The sequence below is a fragment of the Canis lupus genome, chromosome 2, assembly GCF_048164855.1.
Source record: "Canis lupus baileyi chromosome 2, mCanLup2.hap1, whole genome shotgun sequence".
Taxonomy (NCBI): domain Eukaryota; kingdom Metazoa; phylum Chordata; class Mammalia; order Carnivora; family Canidae; genus Canis; species Canis lupus.
Genome location: NC_132839.1, coordinates 22,963,355 through 22,987,723, shown reverse-complemented (window position 1 = coordinate 22,987,723; position 24,369 = coordinate 22,963,355). Strand labels below are relative to the sequence as shown.

At 37.1% G+C, this 24,369-nt stretch overlaps 1 long non-coding RNA gene across 1 annotated transcript in view; it reads left to right on the top strand.

The window, feature by feature from the left end:
- Window positions 1-24,369, top strand: part of LOC140609910 (uncharacterized) — a 228,578-nt gene that overhangs the window by 112,431 nt on the left and 91,778 nt on the right. The window contains exon 3 of the long non-coding RNA XR_012011649.1: window positions 11,902-11,971. This is a non-coding gene — a long non-coding RNA (uncharacterized lncRNA). The remainder of the gene's footprint in view (window positions 1-11,901; window positions 11,972-24,369) is intronic.

The following is a 24,369-nucleotide window of genomic DNA, read 5'->3' as shown; positions in this document are numbered from 1 at the left end:
TGTGGAGAGGTCTGCTGTTAATCTGATATTTCTCCCCATATAAGTTAAGAATCTCTTGTCTCGAGCTGCTTTAAGAATTTTCTCTTTATCTTTGAAATTTGCAAGTTTCACTATTAAATGTCGAGGTGTTGAATGGTTTTTATTGATTTTTTGGGAGGGTCATCTCTATCTCTTGGATCTGAAATATTTTAATATTGTACTTTACAAAGAGAAAAGTAAATCCTAGCTACACATAGCTAAATCCACTCATCTATTCAACACATTTTAATTGAGTGCCCAAAATGCAGGAGGACCTGTTTTAGCTGCTAGGAATGCATAGACGATGAAATCACTCCCTTGATTAGCATTTACTTTCTTCTATTTAGGATTCCAGTGACTCCTAACTTAATAGGCATTTTTAGAGAGGAGATACCTGAAGTGAAGTTAAGTAGTTTTTGAGTTGACATCTATTCTGTTTTAAACCTTCTAAGTCTGCAGTGGACTCCTGCATCACTTACTCACAACAGGGATATAAAATTGCCTGGGAATGGCTACGTCTCCTACATATTCATGCATTAAATTTATTTCCGTATGAAAATAAAATTGACAAGGAACTTGCCATGTTGATATGTTTAAAACTATCTTGGTGTGGCTGTTTGCATTAATTTCTTTGCTGAGGTGAGTTACTTCCATTAATTAAATGCTTTCTGGTGTCCTATTAGCTATGTTTCAGTGTTACAGTAAACTAAGTAAACTAAGTAACAGTAAACTAAGTTATTATGAGGAAGTCGTATTATAAATGCTTGTCTTGGGCTCCTGGTCTTTTATCTACTCCATAGGTATCATAGTCATATCTTATACACAGACACTTCTTCAATAACATACACTGAAGAACCTTCAGTCTCACTAAAGATGTAGAGTATACACAACTGCTTGTTATTGATTATATTAATAATCAGAGTCTAACCAGAAGACTGAAACTGTACAATAATTTGAACAGGATAAGTTTATTTTAAGGAATTACTATAACAGGGAATTAGAAAACAGAGGATTGGCTAGGAATGAGGAAAGGAACTCCAAAGAACGTAAGAGAAAAGATGTAGAACAGAGCTACTACCCCTAGAGCTGAGACAGAGTATTCAAGGCAAGGAACTCATACAGAAGAGTTCATTCACCATGCTTGGTCATTTGAAAGGCTGAGTTCCAGATCTCCTTGGAAAGGAAGTAGCTGTAATTCTGGGTAGTGGAGACATTCACTGAGGCAACTGTAGGAACCCAGGGCAGGCTGCCCCAAGATGGCCTATTTGGCACAAAGTTTTTCTTGAGTTAAAAGTAACCAAAACTCAGCAGATACAGGAAAAGCTCTCTACCTCCCCCAAACTGCCTACATTTACAATGGAGAGGAGAACCTGAAATAGGGAGAGAGCTATCAACAGAGATTCCCCTTTACCTAAGGAACTTATGTGCATAGTAGAGCAACTTTGTTTTTCCAAACATCTCCTTTCATCTTCTTGCTAATGAGCTCTCTCTCCTTTGTATCCTCAGGCCCCTCTCCCTTCCCTTATCTCAAATAAGATACATGTAGCCTCATTATTCTTGGAATACCATGTCTATGAAGATTCCCCATACTTACACTTACTACATTTATTTTCTCTTGCTAATCTTTCTTTTGTCAACTTGGTTCTAAGTCCAGCTAGAAGGACCACAGGACAGAAAGAGGACGGCCTTCCTGCTCAATACTACCAGGCTGCCTGAGTGGGTGCTGGGGCAGGCCATTCAGAGGAGGTACCAGTCTACCTGACTCTGTTTAGCCAGGTGCTGCAGAAGCCTAGTCCAACAGAAGCTGCTTGTGTTGGCTGGGCACTGCAGAAATCACAGATACACTCTAGAGTGATGCCTGTAGGAACCCAGCTGGCCCCAGAAGAGAATTGTTTCCCAGTGTCACCTCAATATACTCTACTGACAAAGCGGAGTCTTGTGACAGCTGTCAAGGGAGGAATAGTTACAAGGTCCAGCTCCAGCATCAGGGAAAGTCAATCCAATGTGGATTTGAAGCTGAGAGGTTAAATTCATTACTGGCACACTGATACAAATAGTATCATTTTTTAAAATTACTGAGTTGGGATCCCTGGGTGGCGCAGTGGTTTGGCGCCTGCCTTTGGCCCAGGGCGCGATCCTGGAGACCCGGGATCGAATCCCACGTCGGGCTCCCGGTGCATGGAGCCTGCTTCTCCCTCTGCCTGTGTCTCTGCCTCTCTCTCTCTCTCCGTGACTATCATGAATAAAAAAATAAAAAAATAAATCAAATAAAATAAAATTACTGAGTTAATTCCATTTTAAGGCATTTTTGAAGATACTGTCTAAAGTAGCTTAGTGAGCAGTATCCATCAAGTAAGGTGAGAGAAATAGGAACGTGGTAGAAGAACAGGCTGTTTGTAAACTTATGAGACTAATAGAAAGTATTAGATGATGCTTAGTAAGAGTCCAAAAATTTCATAAAATACAGTGATATGTGTTAGTGAAAAATTAATATGAACACACTCTTTTAAGTTGATTAGGCCAGGAAAATCACGGATTACAATCTCTCTCTCTCTCTCTCTCTCTCTCTCTCTCACACACACACACACACACACACACACACACACACACACCATGCGCGCACCTATGCATTTTAACCTTAAAAGTAATAAATTAAAAAACTGAATTTCATGTATAAATGCATATCTGTTAGTAAAAAATTAAATTAAACTATCATTACACATAGAAAATTTAACCTCAGGGAATCATCTGAACTTTTTGTGGAATAGTAAATTTTAACAGCAGATTGTCAGTTCACATCAAGTTATTTACATCTCCTCTATATTTAAATATAAACATTCTTTTTGAAATGGATTTATAACTACTCAAATTAAAAAAAAACAAATACTTTAGAGATGTGTGGGTGGCTCAATCCCTTAAACATCTGCCTTTGGCTCAGATACGGATCCTGGGGTCCTGGGATTGAGGCTGCCTGCATAGCTGGGAGTGTGCTTCTCCCTCACCCTCTCCTCCACCATCCTTTTCATGTTCTTTCTCTCTCTCTCAAATAAATAAATAAAATCTTTCTTAAAAAGTTAAATAAAAAGGGACATCTGAGTGGCTCAGTGGTTGAGCATCTGCCTTTGGCTAAGGTCATGATCCCAGGGTCCTGGGATGGAGTACGGCATCAGGATCCCCGGAGGAAGCCTGCTTCTCCCTCTGCCTGTGTCTCTGCGTCTCTCTCTGTGTTTTTCATGAATAAATAAATAAAATCTTAAAAAAAAAAAACAGCAATTTAGTTACATTAAAGTCACAGATTATGGGTGAATTTACTTTTCCTGCTGATCAGTAAGTTTTTTGGGAGGATACAGAGGGGAACTTAGATTTAGAAAGTGTCTTTATTCCTTCAGGCTGCTATAACCAGAATATCATCAGTGTTTTATAAATAACAGAGGTTTCCTCTATAATGTTCATCATAGAAATTCATCAGCTAGGTCCCTCCTCATAATATTTAAACTCCGGATATTTTAAATTTTTTATATATAATTGTTCCAGACTCATCTATTCTGAAACTTAAATTCCCTTTATTTTGCACTTCTTTTTCAACATCACCTAAATAAATTAATAATAAGTAATGTCTTATAATAATTAAATATTCTCCTCATTCCATTGTTTAATTCTTAAAGTTACCAAGTATTTATTTCTTATCCCTATATCAACATACAGTTGCCTTATACCGTTTGTGTTATACAAAGCTAAAAGGAATTGCTCTAATAAGAAATAATTTATTTCACACAGTTCCTATCCTCAGAATCTGAAATTAAAGGTATTGTTTAAGACTAGGAAAAAATGACCAGGCCATTTACATTCATCAAGTGCACAGTACTGGTAATTAGAGATGATATTCCCTTGTGTAACTGTACTTATGAAAACACACTTATAAATATTTGGTAGCCTGTCTACCCTCATTATCACTACTCAAGTAATATGATGATAATAAGAATATTAATAATAAAATGATTATAATAACATTATTAATAATAAGGCTGCTGTTTAGTAGCAGGATGATTTCTGAATATGCTTATCAAACCTCCCTATGTTTTTTCACATACTCACATGCAGGTGTGGAATATATGCTACATAACATAGATTGACATCTCACAAGTATTTATAAATTATAAAAGTATAAAATACTTTCTTTACGATTACCATGTTCTATGATGATTCACCAAGAAAATATAGGTATATTTCTGTCTTTCAGTTTCATTGTCAGTATGCATTTTTCTTACTCTATTGGCCTCTACCTAAGTGCATCTCTTTGCAGTTTATTCAATCAACAGAGGTGCAATGAATTTTCTATGCATAAGACACTGTGAGAAGTGCTGAGAAACAAGAATGAAAATAGTACTGCCAACACAAGGCATTTCCTTTCTACCTAAGCTTCAAATGATAACAGATTTAAAACAATGCAAATGTTTTCAAAAATGGCATGGAAAATGATGACTATATAAGTCAAGACTATTGGGGATTAGCTGTGGGTTTAGTTAATCATGACATTCAATTCAATTTAAAGACTTAAGAAATAGCTACCATTTACAGGCATTTTGCTACATGTTAGATTTAAAACCAGTTTACCATCCACCTAAGGAATGAATTAAAAATGGAAATACTATATGAATAGTATAAAATGTGATTTGGTTTCTAAATTATGTTCAAGTATTAAAAAGAAAAAACCACACACACACACACACACACACACAAACCCCCAAGCTTCTATTGAAGCATTCTAAATTTAGATAGTAGTATAAGGTAAAGCATGGAAATAGAAATTTGAAAGTACATTAGTGAATAGATTGTTAATGGTGGATCTCAGGGTCTTTCTGTATTTCTTTCTCTTATTATACTTATCTGACTCTAGAAAGTATCAATGTTTCCTTCATCATGCTCTGGTTTTTCTTATGTATCTGACCTCTGCTTTTTCACTCACTCATTTGTGCTCTTTATGTTATCATAAGATGCAAACAAAATATCAAACGGTACAATGGGGACTAGCACAGTGTTGAGGTTTCTATGATCAGTGGCCTTTCTCATACTGCCACAGCCACAAAGACTGCAAACTTAATAAAACTATATTTTGAGAGTTATCATCTCTAAGTGAGTGGTTTTGCCTAAATGATGTCTAAATTTACCTGCTCTTTAATTTTTTAGATATTTTTAAACAGATTATGTGATTAAAACTGTTCAGGTTCTGATATTAAGCAATTAAAATTAATTAAACTATCGTTTTACCTAGGTAACTACTTAGGTAACTTGTAAGTTGCTTACTAAAATCAACAGATTTATTTTTCAAAATCACACCACTCATTTAGAAGTTTTGTTAGATGATTAAAATGGAAGTTCAACTTTAAGATAAAGGCAAAACTGTATTTTATTCTTAGATACCTAAAACTGCAAATCAAAATAAGAAGAAAACAATTAGAATTAAATGGGAGCCACCAACTTCATCTTTAAAGAAATTACTAGATATCTATAATGCAAAACATCACATATAAAGAATGAAAGATTAAAACACGCAAACTGAATTTCTAGAGAACAGGAAGGTGAATGAAGATATCAACAAGAAGCAAGAGCTTTCTGTAAATCCCCAGAAAGCTTCATAATTGGAAACACTACTTGCAGTAGAAATCTGCAGTAAAGCAAGAGTTGAAAATCTAAAGAGGGAGCACGTAGAGCACAGATCCCCCCTTCTGTCTCAACCAGACAAATACTGCTCTATGTTTGAAAGAGATTGGAAAATAATTCTCTAGAAAAACAAAATCAGAAAATATCTGGACTTGAGAACAGTAGAGACAGAAAAGAGAGAAAGTGCTGTGATGGACTGAAAATAAAGGATTAGTTGTAAATCAAGAAGCATGTTTATATCCCCAAGGCAAGAGATTAAATGTCCTTTGCCTGAGGAGCCTGTACCATACCAGAGAAAAGGCTGACACAAAGTGACATTTAAGGGTCTTTGACTGGAAATACCCTTCCAGTAAAGCCAATCTGTAGACAAGATTGACCAGGTCCATAAAACTTACAAAGTTGCTGGTTCTCAAATATTAATGAATGAGCAAAGATTGTAAAAAAGTTACCAAAACTTCCACTATTACAAACCAAGGCAATGGCTAAAATTAATAACACGGGAAACAACAGATGTTGGCAAGGATGTGGAGAAAAGGAAACCCTCTTACATTGTTGGTGGGAATGCAAACTGGTGCAGCCACTCTGGAAAACAGTATGGAGGTTGCTCAAAAAGTTACAAATATGGGCAGCCTGGGTGGCCCAGCAGTTTAGTGTGGCCTTTGGCCCACTCCCTGCATGGAGCCTGCTTCTCCCTTTGCCTGTGTCTCTGCCTTTCTCTCTCTCTCTCTCTGTGTGTGTCTCTCATGAATAAATAAAAATGAAATTAAAAATAAAAAATTACAAATAGACCTGTCCTATGATTCAGCAATTGCACTACAAGATATTTACCCAGAGGATGCAAAAATACTGATTTGAAGCATGAACCTGCACCCGATGTTTATAGCAGAACTGTGTATAACAGACAAATTATGGAAATATCCCCAAATCCATTAATCCATTAATTGATGAATGGTAAAGAAGAAGTGGCATATATATATATATATATATATATATATAATGAAATATTAGCCACCAAAAGAATGAAATCTTGTCATTTGCAATGACATGGATGGAGCTAGTGTGTATTATGCTAAGCAAAATTAGCCAGTCAGAGAAAGACAAATACCATATGATTTTACTCATGCGAAATTTAAGAAACAAAACAGCTGAACATAGGGGGAGAAAAAAAAAAAAGAGAGTGGGATGCAAACCATAAAAGTTAACTATAGAAAAATCTGAGGGTTACTGGAGGGGAAGTGGGCAGGGAATGGGTTAAAAGGGTGATGGATGTTAAGGAAGGCACTTGTTATGATGAGCACTGGGTGTTATATTTAAGTGATGAATCACTAAATTCTACTCCTGAAACCAGTATTACACCATAGGTTAACTAGCTAGAATCTAAATAAAAACTCTGAACTAGGAAAGCAAAAGTAAAAAGTATTCTGAAGAAATAATATAAGAACATTTTCAATACTAAAGGAAATGAGTCTACATATGAAAAAGGCCCCCAAGAAACCAACACAATTATTGGGAAAAGATTCACAACAAAATGTAACACAAGGAAGTTTCAGAAACCTGATATTGGGAGAACATAAAAGTTTCCAGAGAAATAGCTCATATTACTAGTATGGAACTTTTCAATTGCAGTATTAAAAGTTATATGATCATGGAACACAGCCTTCAAAATCCTGACAAAAAAAAATAATTTATAATAGTCTACCTATCCAAAAGATCAGTCTAGTGCTAGAGAAGAATTAAGATGGTTCAAACATGTAGAATCTTTTAAAAATGTACCTTCCATGTAATGGGGAATGGAAACTTCCAGGAGATCCTCAAGAAGAAAAAAGCAGAATTAATAGCTAAGTGATAGCCTTAACCATTTAGAAACACACACACACATTCACCCTTCTGGAAAATAAAACATCCTCCAATAAAGGAAAAGATACAATAGATTTCTTGGCTCAAGACTTAATTATTTATATTGTCTTAACAATATAAACACTGAGTATTCATTTCAGCAAAAATTGAACCATTAATTTAGAGGATGAGGGAAGGGAAAAAATGTATAACAGAATATAAGAGAAAATCCTTATTAGTGAAAAATTAGATCCTGATAATGAGAAATAGACTTGGAAAACAACAACACACACAGAAAATAGATATTTCATTTTTTCTCTTTCAAACACATATAAAATGTTCAAATGTAGTCATCCACAGCTCCAGGAGATCATCAAGGTGCCAGGTTCCTTCTATTTTTCTTCTCTTGTATTCAGACAAATGGCTTCTACATTAACTTTCTTGTTTGCCATAATAAATTACTACAAATTAAGTGGCTTAAACAATACAAATTTATTATCTCCTAGTTCTGTAGGTCAGACATCCAAGATGAGTCTTATGGAGCTAAAATTAAGGTACCAGTGGGATTGCATTTTTACTGAGGCATTAGGGGAGAATTGGTTTCCTTGCCCTTTTCAGCTTTACAGACCACCTACATTCCTCAACTTTTGGCCTGCTTCCTCCATATAAGTTAAGCTAATTATCGGTGGAGCAAAAAGGGAACTATGTTCCACCAGTTCAATAGTAAACACTTCAGTGTGTCCTGAGATTTCTAAGTCAATATTCTTAAAGACACAGAGACAGCCAACTCACTGCCTAAGTTCAACAGTTATTTCTATTTTGAGGGAAAAGTTTGTGGATAAAGCAGAGAAAAGTCTACAGTAGATGAACAGACTTCCCAAAATTGTGAGATATATTTCATAAAAATGGTGTCAACACAGATGTGACTTACAAAGATATTTTTGAGCGGGTTTACTTTCCAGCCATCTGAGTTACCAGTGCTGCATGGTTCCCATTAACTTGGAGCTCAAGTTCTTCCCACATCTCACTTACCATCTTATGAGGGACATGACTTGGGTGGGTAGGGGGAGAAGCTATAGTAGAACATTCCCTGAATGATGTCTGGTATGGGAACAGAAGTGAATGGGATCCAGAACCACACACACACACCCTCAATGAAACTCTGTCTAGGTTCCTCTTTTTTTTTTCAGAGATGGTCTTTCTGGGAAATAATGCTATGTGCACTTTTTTGTAATTGATTCAAATGTTTTCCCTAAGATGCTGCAGAATAATACATCCTTTACTTTTAGCAAACTAAAAGGCTGAGCAAGAACTGGGGGAAACTTCCATCCCTTCAATATTCTTTTCCACTTTCAGTGAATACTCTTATTTTGTACACCATAAGCCAACAACTGCTGATTTCATCATCCTGTAAACTCCCTGTAAGATCGGTGATGGACCATACACTTCTCCAGCTGAGTCTTGTTATAGGATTATATTTTCTAAGATGCAAGCAATTTTGATGAAGTAGTTTATTAGGATTCTCCAGGAAACAAAACAAATTGTGTGTGTGTAGAAGAAAAGAGAGAGATTTATTATAAGGAATTGGTTCATGCAATTATAGAGGCTGACAAGTCCCAAGATCTGCAGTGGTAAGCTGAAGATTCAGGGGAGCCAACAGTGTAGTTCTAGTACTTCTGATAGATTAGGCAGTTAGCCAGACATGAACAGGGAGCAGTACTTTCCAACCACTGAAAAAGACAAACTCAAGAAACCACCAACTACCCCATGTCAGCTGCAAAGGGGGTGTTTCCTATAGCTGGAGAAAAAAACCCTGGGGCCCACACATGCACTCTTCCCTATAAACACTGCCCTAAAGTAACCTGTAGCTTCATTATAATACATTCACATTGTGGTTTTGACCCTTCTTGGGGGGGTTGGTTGCTATAACAATTCCAATAAAGACCATACATGGTCACAAATTCCCTGTACTGACCTGTAGAAGGAGACTTTCAGGTGATTAGAGAACCCTCAAACAGAGACCTCCCCAAGTGTGACCATTCAACCCAGATACAGATGAAAGGAAAAGACATCCGAACCCCAGTGCAGGTGCCACCCCCGGGCCTGTCCCCTTTCCTACCTTTAGAGTGTATTTTTGCTTTGAACACTCTTAAACACTTGCTTAAGAGTTTGGCTCTGTATTCTCTCTTGGCAGAACTCAAGAACTGAGGCTAGCAAACAGGACTCATAGCTAACAGTACTAGTTCAAAGGCTGGCAAGCTGGAGAACCAGAAAGAGCCTATGTTTCGAATTCATATCCAAAGTCAGGAAAAAGCTGATGTCCCAGCTCAAAGCAGTAAGGCAAGAATAATTTCCTAATACGTATGGGAGGGCTGGCCTTTTTATTCCATTCAGGGCTTCGATAGATTGGACGAGAGAGAGCAAATTGCTTTACTCAGTCTTCCAATTTAAATGATAAGCTCGGGATCCCTGGGTGGCGCAGCGGTTTAGCGCCTGCCTTTGGCCCAGGGCGCGATCCTGGAGACCCGGGATCGAATCCCACGTCAGGCTCCCGGTGCATGGAGCCTGCTTCTCCCTCTGCCTGTGTCTCTGCCTCTCCTTCTGCCTGTGTCTCTGAAACTACTCCTGAAACTAATATTGCAGTATATGTCAACTAACTCAATTTATTGTTTTTAAGATTTTATTTATTTATTCATGAGAGACACAGAGAGAGGCAGAGGGAGAAGCAGACTCCCCATAGGGAGCCTAATGTGGGACTCGATCCCAGGACCCCAGGATCACAACCTGAGCCAAAGGCAGATGCTCAACCACTGAGCCACCTGGGTGCCCCAACTAACTCGATATAAATAAAAACTTGAAATAAAACAAAACATACATGCATATGTGAATATTAAGCTCATCCAAAAACACCCTCAAAGAAACACCCAGAATAATATTTGACCAGATATCCAGGCACTCTGTGGTCAAGTTGACACATAATTTAATCATCACAAGCCCCTTGCTTAAGACATTTCCTTCTGTGTGTCTTACCCTTTTTAAATTATCATGCCTCTTTCTGACCACAACTGGAAAAGATTCTTTGCTTTTAGGGAAACGTGATTTATTTGCACTCATCTGGATAATCTCCCTATCCTTAATCACACCTGAAAGTCCTTTTTGCTTATAGTCACACATTCCGGTGACGTCCCTGGGGACTGTTATGGGCCATTTTTCTGCTGATCACCTCTCCTTTTCTTGCTGTAATTTCATGATCACAAGAAAGGTGCTGCAATTCGAGTCACTATTTCCTTCTTCCCAGAAGAAAAGGTCTAGAAGGAAATGTAGGCCGTGCCTGCCAGCTGATTCACCTCTTTTTTTTAGTAAGCTTCATTAGAGACCCATCTAGCAATTTCCACCTTCGTCTAATTGAACTAATTGGATGTCTAATTGAGTGTCACATGAGACCTAGCACAGTCATCTATCATAATAAGAAGTCAATAAATTATGACCAAAATCTATGAATTAAGAAGTAGCAAAATTAGTTTAGTATATAGAACTATGAGTTAAATTCAAGAAAAATAACTATATAAATTGCAAAAGGTGTTTTTTTTTTTTTTCTTGAGAATAGACTATGTATTTAGAAGGAAAGGAAAGTGGGGAGGGAATTATTTTGTCCTAAATTTTACATCACTATATAACTCAATCATAAAAATGTGCGTGTATGCTTTAAAAAAAAGCAAAATAAAATAAAATCAGGTCTACTGATTAGCAACCCTATCATCCTGGTTTTTACTCTAGACTTTGTACAAACGTGTACCTTATGCCTAGAATTTCATCATTTATATAAGTGCAACAAGATTTTGTCCTGCAAACCATTGCAGAAAAGTCTCCCTCTTTAACTATATAGTATTTATATTATTAATTGAAATGTTGGGGTATTTAAAAAATAGATATCTCCACTGATTCTCTTAGCACTCATATGATATGTAAATATTTAACTTTTCAGTATCTTAAATTTAAAGCTCTTAAAAAAACAGAAAGTATTTGTATAGCTTTTTTTACCCAGCACCCCAGCAGAGCTGTGTTTAATAGATGCTAGAGAGGAGATTCTATAGTAGAATTTCAAACTAGCATTCTTTGGTTATTGGAATATTGCACATTTTGATTAGCTAAGTTTTGCGATTTTTGAAAGGTTTCTCTTTAAGAAGAAAACTAGTTTAAAATGTTTTTCATGTGTTCTCACATACATAAAATACTATAAACTAAAAAAATGAGACAGACTTCAGGATGATTCTTTCTCTGTGAGTATCCTGCATTTTATAACATGATTGCTGAACTTCGTTTTCTTTAAAGCACCATTGTTCATTCACCATTCATTCAATGTTCTCCCTTTTGCTCTGAAAATAGGAAACTCAATTCCCGTGGTGCTCAATGGAACTTTTGACAATTTAATGAAGAAACCTTGAGAGTGCAGAGGGTAAGCAAAGAGATGTTTTTTTCCTTATATCAAGAAGTAGCACTGAAGTGGTAAATATGCGGTTTTATTTCTGTTCTTAGTATTGTATCCTGGCCTGACTGCCCCTAGTTTTAAATTGGGAAGCATCTCAGAGAATTCTCTGAACAATAACTATTTTGTCCATTTTCTTATGATTTGCTACCCCTATTAGATGGGAGTAGGAGGCATTCACAAGCTAGTTCAGACTGAAGTAGGATCGGTGCTTCCTACCATGCAGTTTTCTACTGTTCTTCATTTCCCTCTCCCCACCTCTATCCAGGGAAATATATTATAACCTACGGATTCACAAAGGAATTTCAAGCTGTGTTCTGTTGTATTATGCAAACATTATACAAGACACATGACCTGGGATAGATAGGGGTAGCAATACACTTTGGCCCGGTGCTTTTCCTATGATTCTATTTAAAATCATCTAATGTATCTAGTCCTCTGAGGGAGTAAAAAGGTGATCTCTATCACTCAGTAAATTAACCAAGCCAGGCTCAATTGCCTAAGAAAATCCTGAATGTGATCAAGAAAATCACATTGTGAGTCTGACCATCCAGACACACACAAAAATAATGATAGTAATAACAATATTATGGTGAATGTCAAGAATGATTCTAGGACAATGTTGGATTTTAAAAAAAATAACTTGAAAACATTAAGTTAAATCAGTAATTCTCAACTGAGGTGATTTTTCCACCTCCCAAGTGACACTGGAGACATTTTTGGTTGTCATAACTAGGGGGTTCTACTGACATCTAATTCAGAGATGCTGCTAAACATACTACAACACACAGGACAGCCGCTAAACAACAAAGAATTAAGCTAGCTTAAAACGTTAAAGGGTGCCATGGGTATTATATGGAAATGTTGAATCATATACTGTACACCTAAAGTTAATATTACAGTGCTAACTGGAATTTCAATAAAAACTTTAAAAAGGTTAATCGTAAAAAAAAAAAAAATAAAAATAAAAAAAAATAAAAATAAAAAAATAAAAAAAAATAAAAAGGTTAATCGTGCCAGAATGGAGAAACCCTGGGTAGATATTGCTGTGAACTGCATGTTTGTTGTCTCCCCAAAATTCATAATGCTGAAGCCTAATCCCTATTGCAATAGGCTTTGGTGTGGACCATGACTTTGGGGAGGTGAGTAGGTCATGAGAGGGGAGCCCTCATGAATGGGATCAGTGCCCTTTTTAGGGATAAGTGCCCTAGAGAGCTCACTGCCCCTTCCTACCCTGTGAAGTTATAGCAAAAAGACAGCCATCTGTAAATCAGAAGGCAAATTCTACCAGACACTGAATCTGCCAGCACTTTGATCATGGACTTCCTGACCTCCAGAACTATCAGAAACAAATTTCTATTTGTAAGCCACCCAGTTTATGGAATTCAGTTATAGCAGCCCAAACTGACTAAAACAGATAATAACTTTAAAATCTATTTATTGCAGAAGGCAATGATAAAACTAAAAGACTAAGAAAAATATGGTACATTATTTTATATCTTAAAATGAGATAACCATGATGTGCCATTATACTTTTAAAGGAGGCAGGAAATATATCAAATAAAATACATCTTTCAGAATCCCTGGATATTTCATCAGAAGCAGATGCTGGTCATTTCAACACTCTCAGCCCTTTCAGTAACTGTCAAGTCCAGTCTTCACTGCAGTTCTGATATTTCTAAGTTTTCCTAGAAATTTTATACATTGAAGTCAGACAGCTGGTGGAATCCGTTGTCCCATATATAGCAGCCGTGTATCTTCTGCCTCTAGCTGAAACTGATCCTTTCTAACAACTGTGTTGTAAATGCCTTCCCTGCTCAAATGTCACCTTCTTGCTGAAGCTGTCCCAATTCCCTCAGGAGAGAATTAGTCATTTTCTCTCTGGTATTCCAAGAATACTCGGTGTACATCTTATTTACAACTCTTTCCAAATAGTATCACAAAATTTTGCTTATTATTTTCCCAAAGTCGAAAGTCTATGAGTTCATCCCAGATTGAGATCACATCTTATTTTTCTTAAAACTGAGCACAGTACCTGGAACAGTGTGGATGCTTTAATAAATGTTGATGGGATGAATAAGAATGAAGACATAATTTGGGTTGTAAGATTCAGGGGGTCTTAATTTGAACTTTTAGACTCAATGATACTGAATATGACGCTAAGCCTCACCCATCCAAATCTTGCCTAAATAATATATAAAACAGATCACAAGTTACACTCTCTTCAGATTTTAGTATCAGAGATGTAAAGAGTACACAGTGTTTGAGTGGGCATTAAAAGAGACCATTAAATAGCAGTCAGTGTACATGCAGAGACAGGAAAGAAGGAAGGAAGGAGGGAGGTGGTGGGGGTGGGAAGATTAGTTCCCAAAAAGCCACCCAGGCATGTAACTGTTTATCATTTTCCACCTTAACAGCCCTAGATGCTAGCCTAGTAAAACAGGCTTCAAAGCAGAGAACAACTACAGACTGAACTCTCTCTCTCTTTTTATTTTTTTTTACTCCAAAGAGAATCTGAGTATTACTTGAAAAACTATCGAAACCAGTGGACTTCAAACAGAGCTACATGTGTCCTAATGGTTCATGTAAACAACAGATGGTTTTAACAAAATCAATTCTAGATCTTCAAATCCCATATGTCCTCTTTCTAAAAGTGAGGTTCCAGGCCTTGTCCTTGCCCTTGTTCATATTCACAGTAGCTCTTTTTCCACTTTACAAAAGAGAAGCAGACATCTCACTCACTCAAAATCGTATCACGGTATAAATCAGGTGTAGTAAATCAAGGGTAGTATTACCTAAAGGAGGGTAAAACCTGCCAGAAGGACAAACTAAATGACAATTTAAATATTAGTCTTTGTACAACTTCTTGGATTAAAGCACCATAATCATATGGTAGAGTTTCATGCCTTTTCCTAGTTTATACATATTTTATTTAAGAGTAAAGTGCAGCAGTAGAAATGAGGTAGGGATCTTCTGAGTTCAGATACTGTGTGGAATGGAGTAAAGACAATTTCTATTTAATGTCACTGGTCACTGACTCTTCTACAGCTGACAAAGAGAGTCCTATGGGAGCAATGCAAAGATAGATTCCATATGAAATATTGAAAGTGCCAGAATCTTATTTCATCCAGGCAGAAAAGCACATAGCAAAAGTCCATCCTTATGAACTCCCTTTCTTAGATTCACAATGATCAAAATGTGTACAAAGTAACCTGTGAATTGCCTATCTCGTTGCAGAGTGCACTGGCACAGCATTTTGACAATTCTCAGCACTGTGAAAAAGCTTGGTGATTACCCTCATTTACCCTTGTTGAAATCAGTGTGTCAATTGCATATTTTCCATAATTCTGCATTAACTTTCAAAACGTCACATATTCAGGTGAAAGAAATAGATCCTGAATAAATTGGTATTTTGATTTCTCTTGGTATTTTACTCAAATCTACAGGAAGAATTATTTTTTAACTAAAAAATTATTGAATACCAGAAATCCATATTTAGCTATTATTTAGGTTACTTTGTGTATTCCTATCACATTTTGACACATTTATATTATGCATCAAATATACTGGATTATACTGTAAATAATATACTTAGCAACAATAATTAATATATTTTTTGGCTCAGCAGTTTAGCGCCACCTTCAGCCCAGAGCCTGATCCTGGAGATCCAGGATAGAGTCCCATGTCGGGCTCCCTGCATGGAGCCTGCTTCTCCCCCTGCCTGTGTCTCTGCCTCTCTCTCTCTCTCTCTCTGTGTGTGTATGTCTCTCATGAATAAATACATAAAATCTTTAAACAACAAATATATATATATATATATATATTTATTCTTCTAAAAGCCTAATTCTTCTAGAAGCCCCATTCTTCTAAAAGCCTAATAATTCTCCTTCTCTCTCTGCTCATAACTTTTATAAAATCAGTTTAAAATGTTTTGAAAAGAAAAGCATCTATTTATGTATATATAGGCATAGGAAAAAATGTTCCCAAATGCAGTCAAATGTATAATGCTTTAATCATCAGAACAGTAGTTTCATATAATTTAGATTAATTCTTCCAGCAGAGGTGTTGATATGCTATTTCAAATCTTTCAACACCTTATTCCAGTTTCCCAAAACTACCCCAACTCTAGACTGTTTATAAACCAATGAGTCAAAATGGCACTCTGCATTTTCTTACATTTAAATGGAGAAGAAAAAGTATGGTGTGAGTCACAGTATGGTTAAAGTGTTATTTAGACTTGTTATCAAATCATTAAAGATATTTAAATTCTGTGTGGAATTTGACTAATTGCTGCATGAAAAAGTTCATTTACAGTCTTCTTCCTTGAAGCTTAGAAGTGTTTAAGAGTCTCCTTATTAATGATCTAATATAAGGTCAGAATAAAATTATCCAATATGTAAATATAGTAGTTAATTAGAGTCACAAAGAGAGTAATTAGAGTCTTTACTTTCTTTTCCTGTAAAAAGGAAAAGAAAGTAAAGAAGGATAAAGAGAGGAAGGAAGGAAGGAAGGAAGGAAGGAAGGAAGGAAGGAAGGAAGGAAGGAAGGAAGGAAGGAAGGAAAAGGATAATGATTTCCGTATTGAGAAGACAAGATACCCGACTCTACTTTGACCAATTGCCAGCTCGCCCAGGGCAAATGCCACCCAGTATCAGGGCTGGTGGTTCCGGGCTGTTTTGCTTGGACGATAATATGCTTTGAATTCATTGGATGTCTAAGTCCTTTCCAAATGAGAGTAAACACTAAAGCATTGATAACATAGGTTTGTAAAGAAACTAAGGATATTTGGGTCTGTTGGAAAACGTGCTTTATGCTTAATTGATTCACAAACTTGCCACCTAAAGAATTCTGGTGTAACTGTTCACAATTGGTTACTACTGTGTTTTCACTGAAGATTGAGGTTTCTGTGAATTAAAATTCTACTAAATGTAATTAAGACTGATGGAAATAAGGGAAGGAACTCTGTCTAGGTAAAAAGACCTAAGGAATGGGAACACAGTTAATGAAAGTAATTTTGTCCTGAAATGACACTGGTTGCTTGGAGAGAAAAGGCTTGGGACAAAATCTGAATACAGAGGAAAGTTATAGAAGGTTTGTGAAGCGAAATCTTTAGAAAGGAATTTTATGTGCAGTCAGGATGGACTCGGATTTAAAGAATGGCTTTTAAAAGTACAATGGTATAAGATTGAAATTCTGCTCTCTCTCTGTGAAAAAGACAAGTTTTCTTGAATTGTAGCTCTATTTTTAATTTTTTTTTAATTTTGTTTTTTTATTTAAATTCAATTAATTAAAATATAATAATGCATTATTGGTTTCAGAGGTAGAGGTCAGTGATTCATCAGTCTTATAATACCCAGTGCTCATTATATCACGTTCCCTGCTCAATTACCCCAACCCCTTCTTCCCCTCCAGCAATCCTGTTTGTTTGCTGGGATTAAGAGTCTCTATGGTTTATCTCTCTCTGACTTTGTCTTGTTTTGTTTTTCCCTCTTCCCCTCTGATCCCCCATTTTGTTTTTTATATTCTACGTATGAGTGAGATCATATAATTATCATTCTCTGATGATGAACTTATCTCACTTAGTGATAATACCCTCTAGTTCCATCCATATCATTGCGAATGGCAAGATTTCATTTTTTTGATGGCTGAGTAGTATTCCATTATATATATATATCTTCTTTATCCCTTCATCCGTTGATGGACATCTGGGTTCTTTCCATAGTTTGGCTATGGTAGACACTGTTGCTATAAACATTGGGGTGCAGGAGCCCCTTTGGATCACTACATTTGTATTTTTAGGATAAATCCTTAGTAGTGCAATTGCGGGGTTGTAGGATAGCCCTATTTCATCTTTTTGAGGAACCTCCACACTGTTTTCCAGAGTGGCTGCACCAGCTTGCATTCCCACCAATGAGTCTAAGAGGGTTCCCCTTTCTCTGCATCCTCGCCAACATCTGTCTTTTTCTGACTTCTTCATTTTAGCCATTCTGACTGGTGTGAGGTGGTATCTCATTGTGGTTTTGATTTGTATTTCCCTGATGCCGAGTGATGAGGAACATTTTCTCATGTGTGTGTTGGCCATTTATGTCTTCTTTAGAGAAATGTCTTTCATGTCTTCTGCCCATTTCTTGATTGGATTATTTATTTTGTTCTTTGGGTGATGAGTTCAATAAGTTCTTTATAGATTTTAGATACTAGCTCTTTCTCTGATATGTCATTTACAAATATGTTCTCGCATTCTGTCAGTTGTCATTTGGTTTTGTCGACGGTTTTCTTTGCTGTGCAAAAGCTTTTTATCTTGATGAAGTCCCAACAGTTCATTTTTGCTTTTGTTTCCCTTGCCTTTGGAGAAGTGTCTAGAAAGAAGTTGCTGCGGCCGAGATCACAAAGGTTGCTGCCTGTGTTCTCTTGATAAGAAATTGTAAACAAAGTTGTTTCTCTTTTCTTTGTCCATGAAAACCAGTTTCTCTGTTTTGTGTATATCAGGTCTTTAATGACCCATAATCCTATTTAGGCATGTGCTTTAAAACTTTCAAGGTCTTAACCAACTTTCCCAAGATTTATATTGTAAACGAAGTCTCTAACTATGATCGCTTATTTGGTATGTTATGTTGTGATATAAGGTCATCACTCCATATTTGATTTCAAAGTGTTCTGTGTCACAGAAATAATTGAATTTCCTTGTCAATTGCATCGTAATGAACTCCCAGATTGTTAACAATGCCGATTTCTGAGTTTTTGTCATTTATAATTGTTCTTATTCTCCTGCAAAATGAGTGTCATCTCCAAGAAGATTCATAAAAAAGACTTTTAGGACAAATATAGGTACTCAATATCTTTAAGATCATAAAACTGAAATGAGTAAAAATTTCCAGAACCAACTAAAGGTGTGTTCAAATTGAACAAGAATTCATAACGTGGGACTAACAAATTGAGGAAAATAACTGTAGTTTTTGTAACTCTTATTTGATACACTGCTGGTTCTCTAATGTTTAGTCTTCCAGATTAAGGAAACGTTCTCTTAAGGTATCAATGACTTACAGAAATATGATCAAGTATTCATTGGTAAACAAATTCAAGGAGTTAACTTTTCTCTACCTGAACCTTTAAAATTCAAAAGTTCTCAGTAAGTATTCTTTCTTCCATGGCAACCACAGTCATTTGCATAAGTTCAATAAGAATCTGTTTTGCTTGTAACAGGGCATCATTAAAAACAGTGGTGGTTCTACTAAAGCTGTGACTGGAGTGTCTTATTTGAGTGTGACATACATAGACTCCGATATGACTAGACAGCTTTAAGGAATTGAGCTTGACCTTGTGTAACATGGAAGCATAAAGCCTCTTGGAAATGCTGGCCTGGTGCCTTGCTTACAGAGTTCCCAGGAGCCTTACTGGGTGAGTAAAGAATGTCACTCCCTGGCAGGTGTACATGTGGAGGCCGAGAAAATTAAGGCCATTCCACCTCAAGTTTAGCGTTAGCGCAAGTATAGCCATCTCAGGCCCCTGTGAATAAGAGCTGAACTTTACAGGAAAAACCTCAGAACTCCCTTGACAGAGAGTCCCATAACAGAACGAAGAACAGAGCTTAATACCCTTGACAGAAAATCCCATATCAGAATGAAAACAGAGCTTAAGAAATTCCTCCACCCCTTCTGAAAATCCCCTAGACCAGCCCATAAAAACCCAGCTGTAACCCCCCTCGGGGTTCAAGTCCCTGCTCTGCTGTGTCGGGTATACTTGGAGAAATCCGAGAAACTACCAAGGAGCCGACACCGATGCAAGACCATGAGGGTTTATTAGCAAGCTCGAGCTTGGGTCCAAGTATACCCAGCACAGTGGAGCAGGGACTTGGACCCCGAAGTGGGTTACAGCTGGGTATTTTATAGGCTGGTCTAGGGGATTTTCAGAAGGGATGGGGGAATTTCTCAAGTTCTGTTTACATTCTGGTATGGGGCTTAAGGGCATTTAGCTCTGTTCTCATTCTAATATGGGACTTTCTACCATGGGTGTGGGCTCTGTTGTCTTTCTGATATGGGATTATCTGCCGAGGACATTGAGGACATTCTGCAGTTTTTCCCATAAAGTTCAGCTCTTATTCACAGGGCTGTACTTGTGCTAATGCTAAACTTTAGGTGGGATGGCCTTAATTTTTCTCGGCCTCCACATATATAGCCAATAGCTATTCTTGTTGGGTTTATGTAAGTCAATAGGCCAAGTTTGTTAGAATTGGATTTGTTTTACAAACAAATTGATCTTAATTTGGCTATCTCTGGAAATAAGGGTAATTTTAGAGGGGAAATTTATGTTTCAATAACGCATCCTTGCATTAAATATCTTTGCCTTAAACATCTTTGCAGAAGTTAAATGCTAGGTCTATTGTCTTTGAATGTTGTTTGCCTAATGTTGACAACTTAAGGTAAACTTCAGAGAAACTGCCACTATAGCTTATGTATACAGGAACACCTTTGTGCTTGTTGTTCTGTGGGGAAAATAACAGAACCCCATGGGCATATGACTATTTGAACAACTGGAAAATGGGATTGATTCCCCAGTTTATAACTCAACTAGCACCTTCACCAATTCTGTGTGATTGCAATGACAAAACGGTTGCCTAAAAGCTAGAGTGTACCCCATTCCATGGAGTTAATTATAGACTTGTGGAAAATGGATGGTTCCATTTTCCCTATGATTGTATCACGTGATGCATTTGGAAATGCCCTTATCTCATGAGACAAGTCTTATCCCACTTGCCAGTGATTCCTAATAATTAAGATATAATTAAGGCTAGGCATCAAATAAAGAAGGCTTCTTTTGGAGGGGTAACTTTATTATTTCTTTTTATTTAAATTCAACTAATTAACATATAGTATATTATTAGTTTCAGAGATAGAGTTCAGTGATTCATCAGTCTTATATAATAGTGCTCATTACATCATGTGCCCTCCTTAATTTCAATCACCCAGGTAACCTATCCCCCCCAACCACCTCACTTCCAGCAATCCTCAGTTTGTTGCCTAGGATTAAGAAGAGTCTCTTGAGCAGCCCCAGGGGTGGCCCAACGGTTTAGCACCTCCTTAACCCCGGGGTGTGATTCTGGAGATCTGGGATCGAGTCCCACATCAGGCTCTCTGCATGGAGCCTGCTTATCCCTCTGTCTGTGTCTCTGCCTGTCTCTCTCTGTGTCTGTCATGAATAAATAAATAAAATCTTTAAAAAAAAAAAAAAAGAGTCTCTTACGGTTTGTCTCCCTCTCTAATTTCATCTTGTTTTATTTTTCCCTCTCTTCCCCCATGATCCTCCATTTTGTTTCTTAAATTCCACATATGAGTGGGATTATAGGATTATTGTCTTTCTCTGATTGAGTTATTTCACTTAGGTAATACTCTCTGGTTCGATCCATGTCATTGCAAATGATGAGATTTCATTTTTTTGGATGGCTGAGTAGTATTCCATTGTGTATATATACTACTTTTCCTTTATCCCTTCATCTGTTGATGGACATCTGGGCTTTTTCCATAGTTTGGCTATGGTGGACACTGTTGCTATAAACATCGGGGTGCAGGTGCCACTTTGGATCACTACATTTGTATTTTTGGGATAAATCCCTAGTAGTGCCATTGCGAGTTGTAGGATAGCCCTATTTTCATCTTTTTGAGGAACCTCCATACTGTTCTCCAGAGTGACTGCACCAGCTTGCATTCCCACCAACGGCTGTAAGAGGGTTCCCCTTTCTCCGCATCCTTGCCAATAACAAAGAGGGCTTCTTGGGGTTACATCCCTTAGTCATATATGTCCCAGGAACTACCTCAATAGAGGTAGTTATCAATAGATAACACATATCCTAAGCTTAGATCTGGGAATCAAATATACCTTAAGACTCTTTGCAAGACAAAAAGCTCCTCAAACCTATTTGGATGGAGTCCTGTCAGGTTCTCTTGACCATTCCAATAGTGTTAAAACTTCACAGCTTCTCCCTGTGGATCCATCTTTCCAAAATCAAGACTACTCTGGGCCCAGGTGAGGAGTCCTCCACCAAATACAGCTGTGAGCTGGTTGAAGCTATATACCTATTATTCAAAGGAACTTGGATGATACACATTGGGAAGTCTAGAGGCCCATGAATCCAGGCCATTTCCAATATTTACTCTCATATACAATTATTCTATGATATTCTCTTAGAAAAACTCCCTTAATGCTTTCCTTCCAAAACTCATAGTTTCTCCTTCCTAATTCTGAGACTTCATTTTCAACCTTTTCCTTCAGGATTACCTCCAAATTTACTGGTCAGAAACCGCAACTTACCCAGAGCTATCCCCCTTAATGTTCTTCTTTCACAACACAATTATCCCCCTTTTTTAGGCCAAACTTTGTCTTTCTCAAAGTAACATTCTTTTGGTTTCCTCCTTCTGGGACCATATAACACAGGAATGGTTTTCCTGAAAGAAAACCTGTTCATGGCTATCCTTACTCTTTCTTTCCCTTCTTAGGACCCCTGGCCTCAATACTTATACTCCTAATTATTGGTCCTTCTCTCTCTACTCTCTTTGTTAAATTTGTCTCTTCCAGAATCCAACAATTTCATATACGAATGATGGTTCAACCGGGATTCCAGCCGATACTATCCGAGGGTCCCCTCCCTAAATCCCATGGACCTGACCACCAAACAATTTCCCTTAGATCACCTATTAGTATGTTAATATAATACTATGCTCTGATCTACAAGTGCACAGAACCTCTGATAGACTGACAAGTTTAGCTGGGACATCTCTATACCCCTCATTCAGTAGGAAGAAGCTACTGAAGAGGAGACCTCTGCCCAAATGCCAAAGATTTGTCATTGTTGCTCTGTCCGGGGGGAATGTAAAGCTTTGTCAGCTTATAGGCAAACAGCCTTGAGCAATGGAATATAGACAGCCCATCAAGTGACCCACCACAAAATATCCATAGGCCCTAACTGACCAATGGGCTACTTACAACTAGGCACAGTTACCAGAAAAGGGAGAATTCCGTAGTCACCATATCGTCTCATCTTCCCCCCTTAAAAACAGCCCCTACCCACTATCTCGATGCAGACAGTGCCCTCTCTGCTGTCTTGCCCACATCTCCCTTGTGGTGTATTCAATAAACTTCTGTCTCCTTTGTTCTGCCTCAGGTGAATTATTTCATCTCCCATGCCACTGGCTTCCATCTGAATGTCTCCCCATATTTGGGGCTCCTATCTGATTGAAAGACACTCCATTTGGGCACCACAGATTTTAGGTTATAAACTAGTTAAAGTCTGTGTTTTCATTTTCCTTAAACATTCTTCAAATCATTTTATACTTCTCTGTGCTCAAGGAGCATATGATAAATGTTGATTCAATATATATAGATCAATGATCTTACATATCTAATCACAGGTAGTTATTTCTGTTGATCCATCACTTGGTTCATAGATTTCTTATCTATGTATCAGAACACCAACCCCTGTCATGTCAAAGGCAGCGTCTCAGTACTAAAACCTGCATAAACACAGCAAGACATATTGTGCACAGAAATTGTATACTGCTAAGATGAAGACATTATAATGAGAGCAAGGTAATGAGCAGAATAACAATTTGCCAACAGAAGACAAATTTTCTTCCCTTGGAAGCAATGCCTACTGAGAATACCAACAAGACAGTGTAATACCTCAAAATGCTTGTCTGGGATATATTTTCTTATCAAGTGGTGCATTTCTTATCATGATGAAAAAGAAAATGGATCCATGGGTAATGCTGATAAGTTAACATAGATAATGTGTTGCAGTAAACATTAATTTATCATTCCATTGCTAAGAAACAAAAGGAAATAAAATAATAAAGGAAGAAGAGAACTGTAGAAGCAGAACTCTATATGGTATATGAAAAAGGTAAAATAAAACAGGATAATTGGCAATCAATTAAAAAGTAAAATATTTAAAATCAAGTTCTTTGATTTTGAAACAAAAGGAGGGTAGATTTAAGATTCTATTTCCTTCGGGAATTAAAGTGACTCTCATGTAAGCAAAACTTAATAGCCCTCCAAAAAGAATAAATGAGACAATTGTGTACAACTTAGTATCATATTGAAAACCTCAGTCATGAATGGAAATTCTCATTATCCAAAAAGTTTTTCCGAAATAAACTTATTAGCTTTTCTGTTAGCTAATTACTATAAACATCTTCAGTTATCTACTTTTAAAAGGAAAGTAATTAGGATGACTAGGTGGCTCAGTTAATTGAGTCAACTTTGGCTGAGACCTTGATCCAATGGTCCTGGGATGGAACCCCAGCATGGAGCCCCACTTTGGGCTCCTTGCTCAATGGGGTGCCTGCTTTTCCCTCTCCCTCTGTCTGCTGTTCTCCCTA